General features: G+C 40.6%; 1 pseudogene; it reads right to left on the bottom strand.

The window, feature by feature from the left end:
* Positions 1-15,397: 15,397 nt before the first annotated feature.
* Positions 15,398-18,667, bottom strand: part of LOC139310339 (proteasome assembly chaperone 2-like) — a 48,465-nt pseudogene continuing 45,195 nt past the window's right edge.

Here is an 18,667-nt window from a genome sequence, read left to right as displayed (position 1 = left end):
ATGTAAATCTACAAAACTAAAGACTAGCCCCAGGCCAAGAAAATCCACCAGATCAACCAACCAAATTTTTGATTTAGTACACATGGACTTAGTTGGTCCACTAACTCCATCAATCACTTATAGAAAACGTTACTTCTTGACCATAGTAGACGATTATAGCCGTTATGGATTTGTCTATACATTAAAACACAAAGACGAAACCTTTCAAAAATTTAAAGAATTTTATAAACGCATAGAAACACAACACAATATCAAAATAAAACAAATTATGACAGATAGGGGATGTGAATTCATGTCTAAAGAATTCTCCCAATGGTTAAAGGACAAAGGAATGTTACATTACACGTCTAGTCCATTTTCTGCGTTCCAGAACGGGATTGTAGAGAGGAAGAACTCAACATTACAAACCATGATTAGATGCACATTGGAAGATGCTGGCTTAAGCAAACAATTCTGGTCAGAAGCCTTACATTATTCCAATTACACACAGAATAGAACCTGGTCCAGCATTGTAAATAAAACACCATATGAAGTAATGTATAATAGAAAACCAAAATTGGCACACATGCACATATTTGGGGTCACTGCAGACGTACACATACCTAAGCAACTGAGAAGAAAGGGAGAAAACGTGTCCAGAAGACTCAGATTTATGGGATATGAGACAGGCACTAAAGGGTACAGATTCATTGATAGTAATAACAAATTTATAGTCTCCAGAACAGCTGTGTTCCATGAACAGGCCAACTGGTCTAAAATACATCTTAATGAAATATTTCCAAGTAACAACAAAGATACAAAATCTCAAGAGAAAGGGACTATAGAAAAGCAAAATATCAACAAATATAAAAACAAAACCAAAACATGGACAAATAGCCAACACAAAATAAAGACAGACACACTAACAAAAAAGGAAGCAAGATATTTGCATGATAACAATAGTAAACCTGAAAAAACAATTAGAAACACCAGAAATCAGATGCCAAATAAATATAAGGACTATATAATGCATATGGATGGTGAGTCAACGACACCTAATACATATGAGGAAGTGTTAAAACTCCCTCGTAAAGAAAAAGAAAAATGGGAATTAGCAATGAAAAAAGAGATGGAAAGCTTACAAGGACTAAATGTATTTACACCTGCAATCGCACCAAAGGATAAAACAATTATTGGTACCAGGTGGATATATAAAATTAAGAACTTAGAGGGAGGCAATACCCTATACAAAGCTAGACTAGTTGCACAAGGTTATGCACAGAAATATCCGGAGGATTACACTGACACGTATTCCCCCACAGTAAGAACCGAGAGTGTCAAAACAGCTCTAGTGGTAGCATCAGCACTTAATCTCGATGTATTCCAATATGACATACAGACTGCGTACCTACACGCAAAACTAGATAAGGAAATATATGTAAGAGCACCTCACAGTCAATACACAAACAGGAATGAGACTTGGTTGTTAAACAAGAGTTTATACGGGTTAAAACAATCTGGTAAACGATGGTATGATTGCTTAGTAAAAGTACTTAAAACCATGGACTTCAATGCCACCACTGCTGATAACTGTTTTTTCGTTAAAAAGGGTGATGATTACATAGAATTTGTATTGATCTATGTGGATGACATTTTATACATAGGAAAACATAAAGAGAGAAGAGAAACTTTTGTAACTAAGCTAAATGAACATTTCTCATTGAAATCTTTAGGCAAAGTAAACAAATATCTTGGTGTTCAAATTAATAAAACTAAAAGAGGATTCAAACTTACTCAGAGAGATAAGATCATAGAGCTCTTAAACAAATGCAATCTAAGTAATGCCAAACCTTGTGATACTCCTATGCAGACTGACTTTCTAAGAAATACTGATGAATCATCCCCTGAATTCAAAGATAACACATTTTATAGATCAGTCATAGGTTCACTTCTTTATATATCTAATTGGACAAGACCAGATATCGCTTTACCCCTCAATTTATTATCCAGACATGTCAGCAAGCCAACAATGTACCACTGGGAAGCTGTTAAAAGAATATTAAGATATCTGAAAAGTACACTAGACTTTTGTTTAATGTTGGAACCTAACGATAATAAAGAACCAAAGCTTACATGTTATGCAGATGCAGACTGGGCTGGAGACACCTCATGTAGAAAAAGTACATCTGGTTATATATTCCTCTTAAATGACTGTCCAGTTTACTGGTACACTGGTAAACAAGAATTAGTGGCCACTTCAACGACAGAAGCAGAATATGTTTGTTTATCTAAAGCTGCAAATAACCTTGTATGGTTTAATGATTTGATTTCAGATGTTTGGAAAAAACCTGCTTTGCCTTTTGTTATGCATGAAGATAATAAAGCAGCTATTGAAATATCCAGATCTGACGCCATTGGACAAAGGTCCAGACACATAGATATAAAATTTAAACATGTGAGACAATTATCTCAGGATGGATTTATTAAAGCAGTGCATTGTGAAACTTCAGAACAATTAGCTGACATATTGACAAAACCTTTACCTGCTAAGCAGCATAAATACTTAACTTCTAAATTGTATGTTTTGTACTGTCCTGAATCTGAATGTAATTGGTGTTGCATAACGAATCGGCATTTAGAGGGGGATTTGTCAGATGTAAATGCCTTATTCTATAATGTGTAAATAATATATGAACGGGGTATCAGGGGTTAACTTATTCTTCACTTCTTAATGTATTCATAATTCACCACTCCCATATCTAGCTCCACCCATTGTATATATAAGGAGCTGTTTGCCCCCATTTACTTGCTTCTACCTGTGAATATTCAGTGAATATAGAATGCCTAATGTAAATAAAAGGAGATATATTTAAACCTTTAACTCTTACTAAATTTATTGAGTCTGATCCTGAAAATATTGCAACAGAAACAATCCCTTCTCTTCCATTTTAGAGGCCTTAAAAGTGTAGCATAGATAGAAACAGAAGAAATAATGGGAAAAGATGGAAGAAGAGAAGGAGTTTGATTTAGGAATTAAAGGAGCTAGAAGGTGGGAGACCACGCATGCTGGTCATGCCTCAAAGTCAGCTGGGTGACCTGGTCAGACCTTGGGCCGGTCAGTCTCTCACAATTCAAGCTTAGCACTTCTGAAAAATAGAGTACAGAAATTAGCCAGGAATTCAGAATGACATACAGTAAGAGAATCTTGCAAGACTGAAAGTATTTCTCACCTCCTCTCGTTTTATTCTGTGGAAAACTAGAGAGGGTCAGTTTTGAAACATTTTCCATGCCCTTTCTGGATTAAAAAAAAATGTTGGTTATCCTCTCTGTCTGCTCTTCCATCTGCCTCCCAAGGTCATTTCCACCTACCATCATAATTCTAGAACAGTGTTTTCTCAACCTGGGTAACTTTAAGAGGTGTGGACTTCAACGGCCAGAATTCCCCAGCCAGCTGTGCAACTGTCCAAACTCCTCCAAGCTACAAGTATTTTTCTTCTTCTTCAAGAATGCCTATAAACAGAGAGAAAACCCCACACCTTACTAGCAGTGATGAACATTACCTAGTTGGATAAATGAATGAAACATCCACAAGCAAACAACCAAGCTCAGAGAGCACCACAGATTCCACTGTCCACAGTTTGCTTAAAAACCTCCCGTCATGAAGCCTCCCAATGACTTCAGGAGACAGGCTGTTCCCCTGCTTAGTAGTTGCTCTCTCTTCCTCATTATTTCAAGTTTGGATTAGACTCTACACCTCATTAAAATGGTTATGGTGTATTCACAACAAGATATATGTTTTGATAGCCTATAGATTCCTACATATAGGGAGTCCCTATTTACTTGTGACAGATACCTTCCTGGGGAGAGAATGGGGTAAATATCTAAATTTCCAGAAGGGGCAATGGATTCTGCTACTCTATGCAGTTCTCAAACTCTGTTGGATACAGCCAATAAATAAGACATGTTCAAAAAAAAAAAAAAACTGGAGCAACACTCTGATTAAGATCTGCCAGCTGCTGTTCTCCTCAAATAATGACATGTTCTGCAGGGAAGAAAGCCTTCACGGGAATCCTAGTTGTTCTGGAAGGCAATGCACACATACAAGCCACTCATCTTGAACCAGCATCTATTTGCACTGAATGTAACCAGCTCAATATAACCAATATGGGTATATTGGAGTGTCTGCTACTTTGAATAAAAGTGCAGAGATAGCTTTTGTTAAGCCACCTCATCTTGGATTCCTTTCTTCATTTCGAAACCCCTGTGTTTCCCTGAAAATAAGACTGGGTCTTATTGGGCCCCAAAAATTATTTATTTATTTATTTGTTTGTTTGTTTCCATTTCTATACCGCCCTTCTCCAAATAGGACTCAGGGCGGTGAACAGCCAAAGTAAAAAACAGAACATACAAAATTTAAAAACAGTTTAAAATAATTAAATATTTTGGCCGTAAATTAAAACAACCCAATTTAAAATCAATTTAAAATTTTAACTCAAGCTAGCCCAGCTAGTTGAAATAAATAGGCACTAGGGCTTATTTCCAGGGGATATCTTATTTTTTCTTCTATATATGAGTGGCCCATTTCTTCTGCTTGCTCACAACGGGGCAGGAGGCCATGTGGTGTGTCAGTGCTGTCACCTCAAGGCAAGGGGTGTAGCTGCCCCACACATCCCGCACCGGCTTACCTCAGGGCCCCAGCAGCCAGGCCATCCATGGCCCAACACCATCGCCTCATGGCCATGGCAATGCTACACCACTCAGCCTCCTCTCCATGGCGGCTGCGAGCACCAGAAGTAGTTGGCTGCCAGCCACATGGGCTCCTTCTGCACATGGCTGTTGGTGCTGCTCGCTTGAGGCAGGTGTTGGGGCATGGATGGCCTGGCTGTGGTGGTCCTGAGGTAAGCAGGTGTGGCATGGAGCAACTCCACTCCCCTATTTCACCTCATGGCTGTGGCAACCATATGGAATGGGTGGATGACTGGCTGCACAGGCTTTTAAGTATGGTGTCAGGGTTTCAACAGATGCCCTAATTAATTCATGAGCCTCGAGTCAAGTTTCAAAAGAAATCCAGTTATTTATTAGGAGCAACATGTCGGCACATACACAAATGGAGTCAGCTCTGCCCCATGTAATTTACGTCCCAACTATGACCCTGTTTCCCCCCTCCTCCCAGGGTGTGTCATAAATCACATTCTCCAATGGAGCACTTTCGTGAGCTGTAGAGAATACACCCCTCCGGCTGGCTCTGGTAACCTAGGATTCAGCCTTGAGAAAGGTATGCATGGAATGTGCGTCTGGTTGCTGCCGTGTTGCTCTGTCAGTTTTTTCCCCTCCTACCTATGGCAACTCGAGAGCAGGCCAGGAATGCTTTACAAGTTGACATATGGCTTATTTTTTGGGGAGGGGTAGGGCTTATATTAGGCACACTCATAAAAAAACATCCTAGGGCTTATTTTCAGGATAGGGCTTGTTTTCAGGGAAACGGAGTATCATTTGCACATTCATGCTTTAAAAACACCAACCGTGAATGGCTGAAGCTCATCACTTTCTTTGAAAGTAAGTTCAGAAGTAAAAGTTAAAAGAGAATTGGGGGTTATAGCAATAGCATTTTGGCTTATATACTGCCCTATATGGCTTTGCAGCACTCTCTACAATGTAGAAACGTTCTTCACAGATTGACCCCAAACATCTGGGTTCTCATTTTACCAACCTCGGAAGGATGGAAGGCTGAGTCAATCTTGAGTCCCATTGGGATCAAACTCCAGGCTGTGGGCAGATTTTGCCTGCAGTGCTGCACTTTAACCTCTGTGCCACCAACGAGTTATACAGAATAATTTTGAGAGATAGAAGGAGATGGGGAAGAACGCATCCACAAGTTTCTTTCTAGCACTTGGTGGCCAGCCATTATTTAAATAATAAAGTCCTCACCACCAGGCCAGTAGGTTTTAATACTTATTTTTATGTGCCTTGTATTCCTGGCAGGATATAAATACATTTCAGAAGCAAAAGACTTGGGTGGAAGACATGTTGGAGTTAATACAAAACAGAAAAAGACTTATGATTTCCGTGTCAAACAATTCAGAAACAAACAAACAAGCAGGCCAATAAGTTTCTTTATATATATATAAAAAGACCACATGGAGGACTTTCCAAGCAAGCTCTCACACAATCAAGTTAAAATTGCCGATTGGCAGCTCTTAGTTCCAAGTTGGAAAGCCATTTGGTTGCATTTCCAATTTTTTTTTTCCTTCTCTGTTAACTACATAATCATTATTTTTTGGAAATATCACCCTTCGTTTACCTATTCTTCTTCTGTAAAATGAATTTGGGTTGGGATGGAGACCAATATTTCTAAAAGCTGGGGGGAAAACCTGGTTACCTCTGGAAAGGGAAAATGATCAACCCAAAAACAAAAAAAGATAAATAGGAATATGCCAATGGAGAGGAAAAAAGTCACCAAGTCTTGGATGACATGGATGGGACTTTGATTCAAGGGGAAAGCAGAGAGCAGGGCTGAAGGCCAAACAAAATAGCTTTGGCATTTTCTGAAGGAAAAATTAACCTCAAAAGTCTTCCGTCTGAAACGTGGATAGGGAATATCCTGTGGTTGTTAATAAACAGTAAGCATGGCCATTAGGAAGAGACGCTGGAAGGTTACCTCTACCACAAGTTCCTCACCTCTCCTCAAAGAGAAACATGCAAAATTTAACTGCAGCCAATACTTTCATCAGGTAGCTATTTCCGTTTCTAAAAAGGTATGGGTGTGTGTGGTGTGTGTGGGGTGGAATAAACTATTCAAGCAAAATCTGAAATATTTGACAATGTGTGGATTTGATTATAGCAACATTGTTCTTTTTTCCCTTTAATTATTTTTCAATTAAATTTCGTATTATAAAATAGAAATGAAAATAAAGATAGGGAAATGGGGGGGGGGAGAAAAGGGTGGAGGCAGCGGGAAAAGAAGAAAAAAGTGTTAACTTCCAACTACTTTCAGCACAGTAGAATAAAAACAGTAAGATACAGCCTCAACTTCTTACTTTTACCTACTTCATATGCTAGCCCTTTCTACAACAACAGTCTTCTCTACTCAGCAGATCCCAAGTCAACCTTTCGTTTTTGTCCAGTCTTAAGCAGAAAGTCATGGCAACATTACTCCGGCTTAGTTTGGAATCATTCCTTCTATCAGGGGTGGGTTCTAAATTTTTTTACTACCGGTTCTGTGGGCGTGGCTTATTTTGTGGGTGTGGCTTGGAGGTCATGTGATTAGGTGGGCGTGGCTAGCTGGTCAGACTCATTTCTGGAACGTCCTCGCACTTACGACCCGACTCATTTGTTTGCTTTTAACACTGATCAGCTGTAGGACGGCCCTTTGAAGCCCCGCAGCAAGAGTTTAAACAGTTTTTTTCCCTCTAGTCATCAGCTGGGACTCAGGAGGCAGCAATAGATTGGGGGTTGGACCAAATAAAAGGTAAGAATAACGTGGGGGGGGTGGGGGGGGTGGGAGGGCAGGGGGGGAGAACTGGTTCGATGATGTCATATCGTCACCGCTACCGGCTCGGCCGAACCAGACCAAACCGGGAGGAACCCATCACTGCCCTCTATTAAAGAATGACTATTCAAAATGTTAGAAATTAAATATAATTTCTAGAAGAAATCAAAAACTTACAGAAAGCAGTTGATTTTTTTTTAAAAAATGGCAGTGTTTTTATTATACATTGGAATAACTCCATTGAGTTGAATAACTACCATATTGATAGACAGCTAAAGTGTTTATATATATATATATTTAAAATATTGGTCAAAATAAGAACAATAAATGAACAGCTGTGCAGTGGGAGGACTGTCTTTCTCCTTGATTTCCTGGCAAGGAAACAAAACAAAAGAGAGAAGCGTGAGTTTGCCAAAACCAAGTTTATGTGTCGGGACAGCTATTCCCTAAAAGGCTGAAACTGCAGTATGTAAGAAAAGGAAATCTTGGGTATGGCCAATTTATAGATAAGTGTGAATCAATATCCTACTCCTCTTTTCACCAGCCAGCCAGCATTTCTGCTGAGGTAGACGCACTATGTGTTTCAAGCATTCAATATGAGCAATCAAGTTGGAGATTTAATAGCTGACGGAAATAGCACTCTAGAACAGATTGACCTTCAGGAAGCTCCAGCTGGGCTGTTCTGTGCAATTCACAACACATTTGTTGCCACTTGCAATCATTTGGATAAAATTAACACTATTACAAAGAATCAGTGCCCAGCTCTCGGTGGAATAACAAGAGTAAATTAAGAATCGCTGTATTATTTAGCTCCTAGAAATGACATAGGTGAGCCGATGGCTTCGAAGCTGTTTTCCTTTCAGCTGCTGGTAAGCCAGTTGCATTGACAAGAAAGTTACAAATCTGGGAGAACTATACTTTGGTAGAACTGAAAAGCTCCATATCTACTTTTTTAAACAGAAAGCAGCAATAAGGAATTTTTGCAAACATTGTGGCTTGGGAAGGACATGTGACTATGGTGACAATTAACCTCAACTATTTAGGCACTGGATTTGAGCAGCATGGTGGCCTAGTGGTGAAAACACTTGCCTCCCATTTAGAAGGTTGAGAGCTCAATTCTAGTAGCAGCAGATGTTTCTCTCCTAGTGCACAAAGAAAAAATATCTGCTGCAAACTGCAGGTGGTGTCAGGAAGGGCATCCGGCTGGTAAATGCTCAGCTCCATCCAGTTGTCCCAACTCTACCATGAATTAAGGAACTACATCAGCGGTGAAATCTGCCCACTTCTATCTGGCTCGTTGAACCAGTAACGCTGGTGGCAGGAGGCTCCGCCCATCTGATGGGATGTCTTTTTTAACCTTCTGTGCATGCACAGAAGAGGCGCACACGCTCCCATGTGCTCCTGTTCCCGAACCGGTAGCGAAGGTAAGTGGATTTCACTGCTGGACTACATGTTGTAAAAAGAAAAGAAAAAAAAAACAGGCACTCTATTGATTCAATGCCTTAAAAGAGCTTTACCAAGAACTAAGATACAGAGGCATCTGAAAGCTCTTACATATTATCATGAAAAAATCTGGAGTCTTTGGAATATTTTTAATAGAAAGATCCACTTTGGAAAAAAAAATATGCCCATACACCAGGAGGTAAATCACTGGCATGATTTTGATCTTGAACAGTGCAACCAAAGAGTGTTTTCTACCCTGTAAGGTGGAACAACTGAATATTTGAAACAGGTTTATCAATGGACTAAACACTGGTAATACTTAATGCCTGAAGAGAAAGAAATCTTATATGCCTTGAGGTACGTGAAAAAAAATCATCCCCTACTAATTCTGGCATGATGAACCAATATGAGGTGGTGCCTTCACATGGCCAAGCAAGCACAGGATGACTACAATACCATGGTTTGAGCAATAATAGTGTCTCAATTCCAAAGCTGTCACAAGTAGCATCTAAAACCTGGAGAAAGTCTTCCATGTGCTCCCACCAATAAGCCCTGAGAACATTTCAATCCGCGCGGAGGAACTATCAAGTCAACCCTCTTGATCACAATGGTTGCTGTGCTTTTACTACAATCCGTTTTCATCTGTTACCGAGGAGGGCCCCATAAATAGCATCAGACAATTTAGAGCACCTTCTCTTCTCTATTGTGTCTTTGTCTGAGGATGTGCTGGAAACGCGGCACATCAGTTTTAAGTGGGCTGGCTCTTCACTTTCTGCTCAAGGGCTCTTCAGTCTTGCACTTGGGCTCAGCAGGGAGCCATCCTTCCAATATGCATTTCAAGTGCATTCATAAAAGCAAACACAACCATCACAAGTCACGGAGAAAAGTCGCTCTTTTCACGGAGTGTTATTTCCTGACCTAAATCAGTCTTTGCTTTTGAATCAGTTTATGTTGCTAGTTATTTAGTAGATTGATTGCTGCTATGGCAACTGCACATCCCATTTGGCAGCCACACGCATTAGTCCTTGATGCGTTCCCAGTGAAACGTTCCTTCTTTTTTTTTTTTTTCCAAATGCATATTTTTATTTTTTGCACTTGTTCAAAATTAGAAAATTTGGGGGGAATTCAGTTGTTTTAACATTGCCCATATCAAGCTCATGCTGTTTGGGGAAAGGTAAAAAATGAGCCTTGAGGTGTTAACAAAAAAAAAATAAAAATAAATTAAAAATGGGGAATTGTTTTTTCTTTCCAAACAGTGACAAGCTATCTGGGTGGAATTGAAAAGAAGCACCGCCACATCAATACTCCTTATCTTAGGTTTGCAAAAATTCCAACCAACTGCCAAAATGGGAATATACTTCACAGAGCAGGATAAAACAGTCTTGTTTCCAAAATATCCTAAGCAAATACATTTTTCTTTACCTTCGCACTAGGGAAAGATAATCCGGCTTTTTCGCCACTCTCTACAGCTTGTGCTAATATTTTAGTAAGAAAATATGTACTTTGCACATCAATCCTTGGCATTGCCAGTTAAAGCAAGAATGGCTAATTTGCAGCCTTCCAGAAAGCATTAGGCTACTATTCCCATTATCATTTGGGTCATGTGGCTCCCAGCTGATGGGAACTGGAATTCAACAACATCTGGAGAGCCACACATTGACTCTTCACAAGTTAAGGTTTCTCTGGGAGGAGCAGCATAGAATTGAAGGATTGTGGCCATCAGATCAAACAACACTACATTTCACAAAGAATCAACTTAGTATAATGTAACATACATTCCCAAGGAAAGAGATGTTGTTGAAGCATGACACAAACCCTTTCAGTGGTGAAAAAATTTATAGTTCTTTAACAAATCATGATGGTTTGGGTTTTTTCCTCTTTCCAACAAGGCTAGACGGGAGTAGCAGAAGCCAATAAAAACCATTTGGAATTTAGTCTTTATTTTTGTTAAAATATAGCAATTTCCCAATGATATACTGCTGAGAACTACTGTTTCTGAATTCTGAACAGACAAGATGACCATACATAAGATGAGAAGCAAACATTTCTATTATTATTGGATCGCTGGTTTGAAAGAGGGGTTAAAGAGGCCATCTATGTCAAAATTGAACAGCCCTCTCTCAACAGAGGGGGAAGGATATGACATCATCTATCCCCAATCTACAACACAATCCTTTCAACAGTTCCAAGAAGGCTCCACACCAATTTGCACCACTCAGGCGACCTTGAGATAACCTTACCGACCCGCTAAAAGAATGCAAATGTCCAGCTGTCTGCAAGGAGTATAAATCCTTCCTTTCCCCACCATCCAGTCAGAGCTGAAGAAGCTTCTTGGATGTGAAGCAAAACGTTTTCAAGTAAGACTTCAAGAAAGTCCAGTTGCCCCTTGGGGGAAAAAAGCACCTTTGGGACAAACATTTCTATTATTTTACTCTGGTGAGATTAAATCTGGAGGACACTCATCAGTCTTGGTGTTCTATGGCAAGTAGGAGTATCAAGATTCTGAAGAGTTAAGACTCAAACAAGCTGAATCTGGAGACAACCTACAATAACTGCTAGAGAGGATTCATGGTTGTTTGAAGGTTGATTTCCAAGGGTATTAAATCCTGAATTTAAGAAAGGTTTTAGAATTGTAGCAGCATCACCAGGAATATAAGAGGAATGATGCTTTAACATTGTATTAAGGCTATCCCACCAATCCATGCAAGTTAATTATTTTTGTATCTTGTTGTTAAAACTCATTGCAAGATATCTTGAACATATTTTGAGGAACTTTGAAAAGAAAGACCATACCCTCAGTATAAAGCACAGGTTTTTCATCAAAAACATTCCATATTTGATTTCTAAGTAGGATGAGAAAAGAATTGTACAATTCGGTGTTGACAATATTAAGCTAGATGGACTACAGTAGTTGTCTGATTAGGTATAAATCACTCTTCTGTTCTGTGAATACCTAAATCTCACTCCATAGCTAGAAACTAACAGGGATTTAAAGAGATTGAACATTAGGCTGAGAACATCTCTCTATAGCCTCTGGCTTTGTCCGTTCTTCTCTCTTGGGAGCATGAAGAGGACTGAAAGGCTTTAGCTTGTGCTACATTGATATTTGGATCTAAGAGAATTGGAGGAGTCACTTATCAAAGAGCTGGGTTAGTTGTAGAGCCCATGAAGAAATATGAACTACAGATTCCATCAGTGGATCCAGAAGTACCAGTATGTACAAGTGGCTGTCTTCACACATTATGCTGGCTCTTAGATAGATAACTCATTTATTACCACCAAAAGGTTTTCTGACCAAGCCAAATCACCCAGGTAAAAGACAATGAAGGTACAGTAGAATTATGTACCATTTCAGGCAAGTCTGGTAGGTCAGTAATAGATGTCACCATTTTAAGAGTGGAATGGCTTCTAACATGAGAATGTTTAGCCAATTGAAAACAACTATTAATAGCCAGAAGTGATCTACGCTGGAAAGTGTGGAGTTGGCAATATAAAAATAAAGGCTCATTCAAACCAAAGGTCAAAACTAAGAGCTGTTGTAATGTCTTGAGTATGAAATCTTGTTTCCAATGGAGTAGAGGGCAAAGATAAGAGCTATGGGCTTCCCCAGATGAAAAGCAAAAGCCATTTTGGGAATGAATGTAGTATCTGCATGTCTATTATACCAGCACACCATGAAAAGGAAGGGATGTCTAGTTTTTACACAAACTATTCACTAATCCTGAGAATGAAAAGAATAATATCTAAAAGCTATCCTTGAACTTAATAACTGGAGAAGACAATTCATCTAAAGGTGCCATTTATTAATGAGCCTAGACCAGGGGTGAAATCCAGCAGGTTTTGACAGGTTCTGGAGAACCGGTAGCTGAAATTTTGAGTAGTTCGGAGAACCGGCAAATACCACCTCTGGCTGGCCCCAGAGTGGGGTGAGAATGGAAATTTTGCAACATCCTTCCCCCAGAAGTGGGGAGGGAATGGGGATTTTACAGTATCCTTCCCCTGGACTGGAGTGGGAATGGAGATTTTGCAGTATTCTTCCCCTGCCACGCCTACCAAGCCACACCATGCCCACCAAGCCATGCCCACAGAACCGGTAGTAAAAAATATTGGATTTCATCAGTGGCCTAGACAAAAACAAAGATAAGCTTCAGGCAGAAGCCAGGCTCAGTGGGGAAGGGGAGAGAGGTTCATAATACTTTTCAAGATTTCTTTGCTAACGTTAGTTAAAGTATCTGTGACTAAGTGATTGCAAGTTTCATACAAGATTGTATAGATCTGTTAAAATTCATTTCAGATTCCAAAACACAACTTGGATTGTATACAAGTGGGCTCTAAAGAAAACAATACATGATATAACAGAATAATAGAGAGCTGAAAGGGACTTTGGAGATAATCTAGTTCAACCCCAAGCGGGAAACCCTATACCAGTGATAGCTAACCTTTTTGCTGTCTTGTGACAAAAGCAGGGGGAGCACAGGAGGGTCATGCACGGACGTGCCCACACCCCGCTCCCCCCACACATGCGCACATGACCCCCCTGCACTCCCCCCGCTTTTGGCACACAATGGCAAAAAGGTTACCAGTGGACCCAGTAAGCCCGTTTGTCACCCTCCCAAGGCTCCAGAGGCTTTCTTGGAGCCTGGGGAGGGCGAAAATGGCCTTCCTCACACACACACACTCCGAGGCCCTCTGGAGGCTGGAAACGGCCCATTTCCCGACTTCCGGTAGGCCCGGAAGGCCTAAAAATCAGCTGGCTGGCGCGTGTATGCACGCTGGAGCTGAGCTAGGACAACATTCACATGCCCACAGATATGGCTCCGTATGCCACCTGTGGCACGCATGCCGTAGGTTCACCATCACAGCCCTATACTATTTCAGACAAATGGCTGTCCAATCTCTTCTTAAAAACCTTGTCGAGCGTCAAGAAGCACTCGACATCGTGTCCATGCACCGGCAGAACATGGATACCCGGCTGGAAGGGGGGGGTTGAGCCACATGGGTGATGGTGGTGGAATAGGCTTCCGAGTAGGCGTTTATGTGCACGGGTGCCTTATGGGGTCGCGTGGGATTAGCTTACTACTCTGAGAACACTCTAGAAAAGTGACGGCATCCCAGTACGTCCGAAGGAAATGAGGAAGTACGAGACCTTCCAGCTGAATGTAATCTGGAAGGAACTATATAAGGACTCGCTTGCAAGGGCGTGACAGCTGCGTCTTTGTTTTGCTAGCTTTGCATTCCGGTTTCTGTAAGCGCTGATTGCCACGATTAAATGAAGATACACCAGCTTGGCTTTAAGCGTGCTCTTTGAGCGTGGACACAGTCCTAGGGGAGCCGAGAGGAAGACGCAGCTCTCCCTTTTCACAAGCCGTTTTGGAGCCACCACCCCCCCCCCCCCCGTGAAGGAAGGAACGGGATGGCAGAGGGCGTAGCGGCCGACGTGCTGCCGGAGGATACAGCGGAGACCGTGGGCGAAGCGGAGGAGGAGGTTGACGCCGGGATGGATGGGGCGGCCAGCCCGCCGGTGGTGCGGCCGAAACAGCATGAGCCCGGGGTCGACGGCGCCCCTAGTGAACGAAAGGAATGCGAACGCAACGCCCGGGAGACGCCCGGCCCAGAGACAGGTGGGATGCGTCTTCAAACCCCGCCCTATGCCGGTTCCCAGTTCCAGGATTGGAGGGAACGGCGATGGCTGGAAGACGAGGAAGGGGACTGGAGCCACTCCACTGGCCTGGGGGCTTCCACCCTAGAGATCCTACGCGACCGTTTTGGCGAGGCGAGCTTTCGCGACGTGCCCTCCTGGCAGCCATGGGCGCCCAGCATGGAGGGAGCCACCTCCTGGTCGGGAGGCGGTACGGCGGGTAGGAGTTCTGACAGCAAATTCCGCCTTGCCAGCCCGAAGCTGAAGTTGGAGGGGCGTGAACAACGCTGGGTGAGTGGAGAGCGGAGACAGGCTGTACATTCATACGGTGGGGGCGAGGGCAGCCACGCAACTCCCGGTTATATCAATAGATATATTAATCTATTGATTAATATATTATAAAATAATAAATAAAACAATAAAGATGGGAGTCCACTGCCAAAAAGCAGTTTTCAGGCACTTGATTTTTCCATTAGGAAGTTTTACTTAAAAACTACAACTTTGGGGATGATTCACACCCTGGTCAGCACTTCTTTACTCTCCTACCATCGGGCAGGAGATATAGAAGCATAGCCAGTCGAACGGACAGGCTGAAAAATCGCTTCTATCCATGGGCTGTCAGACTTCTGAATGCAACATAATTATTCAGTATGATAACTTGCAAGGCCAGCACAATGTGCAACATGTCTATACTGGTGCAATATAATATAATGTTATGTTATGCACATATATGTATCTACGACTGTGTGTCTGTTCGTATGATCTATTGGGTTAGGGTTTTTTTCTTTCTTTCACTTACGAGTTATTGAGATGCATTTTGTGTTTGGGGGGGCTGCCCTAAGGGAGGCTCATCCAATCTCATTGCACACATGTTGTGCATTGACAATAAAGGTTTGAACTGAATTGAATTGAATAATTAGTTATAGTGGTTCATTAAAGTAATGAGAAAGAACAAGTGCATCAGGATGTTGTCTCTTCAGAGCAGAACTTCAACAAAACTACCAATGGATCTTCTTTTTGAACAATTCTCTGTGACCCAGAGTTTTGTAATACTGTCTCCTGAAATAAGGAACATTTTTATCATCATTTACTGCAGGAAATGCAGATACTTGCTCCAAATCACTACCAATCTGTTTCTCCAAAACATCTCCCATGTTTGTTTGTTTTTAACAACAGGTGAAATAAATATCACAATGAGGTATCATAAAGCTGTTGGTCATGGCATTCATGGATAACCATGCCTGCTTGACTAGAGAACAGTTTTGGGAAATCCATGGTTCTTCACCCAGAACAGCAGTATTTGACCAAAAAAAGAGAGGCTATAGTTGTTCTTTATGAATGGTGATCTGATTTGCAGAACCAACTTTTTTTTTACGGTTGGTGCATATAATTGTGCCTTTATATGGATGTACAATTCAGTTGCATCCTTTTCTGTGGTTGTACATATTGATTATTTCCCAACCATTGATAAAGGGGACAAATATAAACGTAATTTTGGGCATATCAAGTATAGAAATGACTAAATCTAGAGCCAGACTAAATCTATCAACACTGTACAATTGATACAGTTGACATAAGGAGCATGAAGCCTTTGAAATCAGAATTTATCTAATCATCAAATGATCATCCTTGTGTCAGGGTTCCAAGTAACATGTTTAGTTTTTAACCTCCTCTCCCCTGCATCTCTAATCATAGAAAGGGGAAAGAAGGGACACAGGAATATGTGTCCCTTCTTTTCTTCCATTATCTGTTCTTCCTTTTGCTCATTCTACAGAATTAGGGATGAGGTATTTCCTTGTGTAATATCATTGGTCCAGAAAGTAGGATTAAATAGTCTCAAGAAATCCCAGTTGAGGAGAAACTAAAACTGCTTGACTAAATTCCTCTGAACCACAGACGGACACAAGAATTTCTCCATGTCTATGATTCCTTATTCCTTCTTCCCTTAGGGAAGAAGCGACAACAATCCATGAGGCACCTCTTTATACCAATAAGGCTTCAGCTGGAAGGATGACAATAAACCTTTTAGGAAGACCAACAATGGAGACAAGAGTCTATCTTGTTCTCGCTCTCTCTTTTTTTAAAATCGGAACACACAAACACACACACATACATCATTGCAGACGGAAGCTTTCTGCTGAACGTTACATAATTTTTATTTGTGTCCTCTAAAACCATCAGTCTTGCAATGAAATAATAATAATGAATGAAATAATGAAATAATAATAATAATAATAATAATAATAATAATAATAATAATAATAATACTCCTACAAGTAAAGCAGACTGTGGAAGAAGAAAAATGCAGCTTGAATGGTTACATCCAGAAAAGTGAAGAACCAATGATTAAGGAAGTAAATAAAGGAGGCCTTTTAAAGACAACTAAAACAAAAGCAGAATATAAGAAAGAAGTAATTGAGCAGCGAGCTGAAAATTGGAAACACAAAGCTCTGCATGGCCAATACTTGAAAAGTATTGAAGGCAAAGCTGACCAGAAACTAACTTGGAACTGGTTAAGATCAGGAGTACTGAAAAAAGAAACTGAAAGCTTTATTTTGGCAGCTCAAGAACAAGCCCTAGCCACAAACTGTATGAAGGCAAAAATTCAACATGTTACCACCAACAGCCAATGCCGCCTCTGCAATGAGAAAGATGAGATAGTCAACCACCTGATCAGTGGGTGCAGCAAAATTTCACAAACTGACTACCTACAACGCCATGACCGTGTTGCTAAAATCATTCACTGGAAATTGTGCCAGAAGTTTGGATTTGAGTACAGCAAAAACCACTGGGAACATCAGGTTGAGAAAGTTTTAGAGAATGAGAAACTCAAGATCTTGTGGGACTTTAGGATTCAGACTGACAGGCACTTGGTCCACAACACACCTGACATAACAATAGTTGAAAAGAAAAAAGTATGGTTCATTGACATTGCAATACCTGGTGATGCACGAATTGAAGATAAGCAGCAAGAAAAAATCACAAAGTACCGGGACTTACAAATTGAAGTTGAGCGACTATGGAAAAAGAAATCATGTGTTGTCCCGATTGTAATTGGAGCCCTCGGAGCAATACCCAAAGGACTACCCCGCTATTTAGAAATTCTAAATTTGCTGGACTTGAACATTTTGACTCTACAAAAAACCACCTTACTCGGAACAGCTTACATCCTCCGACGATACCTTAGCAGTTCCTAGGTCCTCAAAGGCTGTGAATCTCACTAAAGATTAACCAATAAATAATAATAATAATAATAATAATAATAATAATAATAATAATAATAATAATAAAAAAATAAAAATAAAAATAATAATAAAAATGTGAATGCAGCAAAATTGCACAAACTAATTACAAAGCTAGACATGACCAACTTGCTAAATTAATCCACTGGTCATTATGTAAAAAATACAACTTACCTGTATCCAAAAGGTCATGGGAACATAAAGTTCCCATGTACTATAGGAAGAGCCTGTAGTACAGTGGACTAAAGCACTGTTATTAACATCTGCTGCTTGCAATTACTGCAAGTTCAAATTTCACCAGGCTCAAGGTTGACTCAGCTTCCATCCTTTCAAAAAATAGGTGAAATGAGGACCCAGATTGTGGGGGCAATAAGCTGACTTTGTATAAATATACAAAAGTATGAAAGCTATTGCTTAACGCATTGTAAGATGCCCTGAGTCTCCGGAGAAGGGCAGCATATAAATTAAAGCAAAAAAAAAAAAAAAAAGTGGAAAAAGTTATAGAAAATGAGAAGGTGAAGATCTTGTGGGACTTTCGAATACAGACGGATCGTCACTTGGAACACAACACACCAGATATCATAGTTGTTGAAAACCAAAACATACAATTTATTGACATTGCGGTACCAGGAGATGCCAGAGTCAAAGAAAAAGAGCTGGAAAAAATCATGAAATATCGCGACCTGGCCATTGAAACTACACGGCTATGGATGAAACATGTAACAGTGATACCCATTGTCACTGGGGCACTTGGTACCATGTCCAAGAATTTTATAAGATACATCAGCAAATTGCAGCTTCCTGCAATAACACCAGCAGAACTGCAAAAAACTGTGCTACTTGGGACATCATACATCTTAAGAAGGTACTTGGTTG

This window comes from Pituophis catenifer, unplaced genomic scaffold (assembly GCF_029215685.1).
Source record: "Pituophis catenifer annectens isolate HBS135680 unplaced genomic scaffold, rPitCat1.0.hap2 SCAF_2, whole genome shotgun sequence".
In the NCBI taxonomy this organism is placed as follows: Eukaryota; Metazoa; Chordata; class Lepidosauria; order Squamata; family Colubridae; genus Pituophis; species Pituophis catenifer.
Note: the sequence above shows the minus strand (reverse complement) of the source record. Positions and strands in the feature narration are given on the sequence as shown.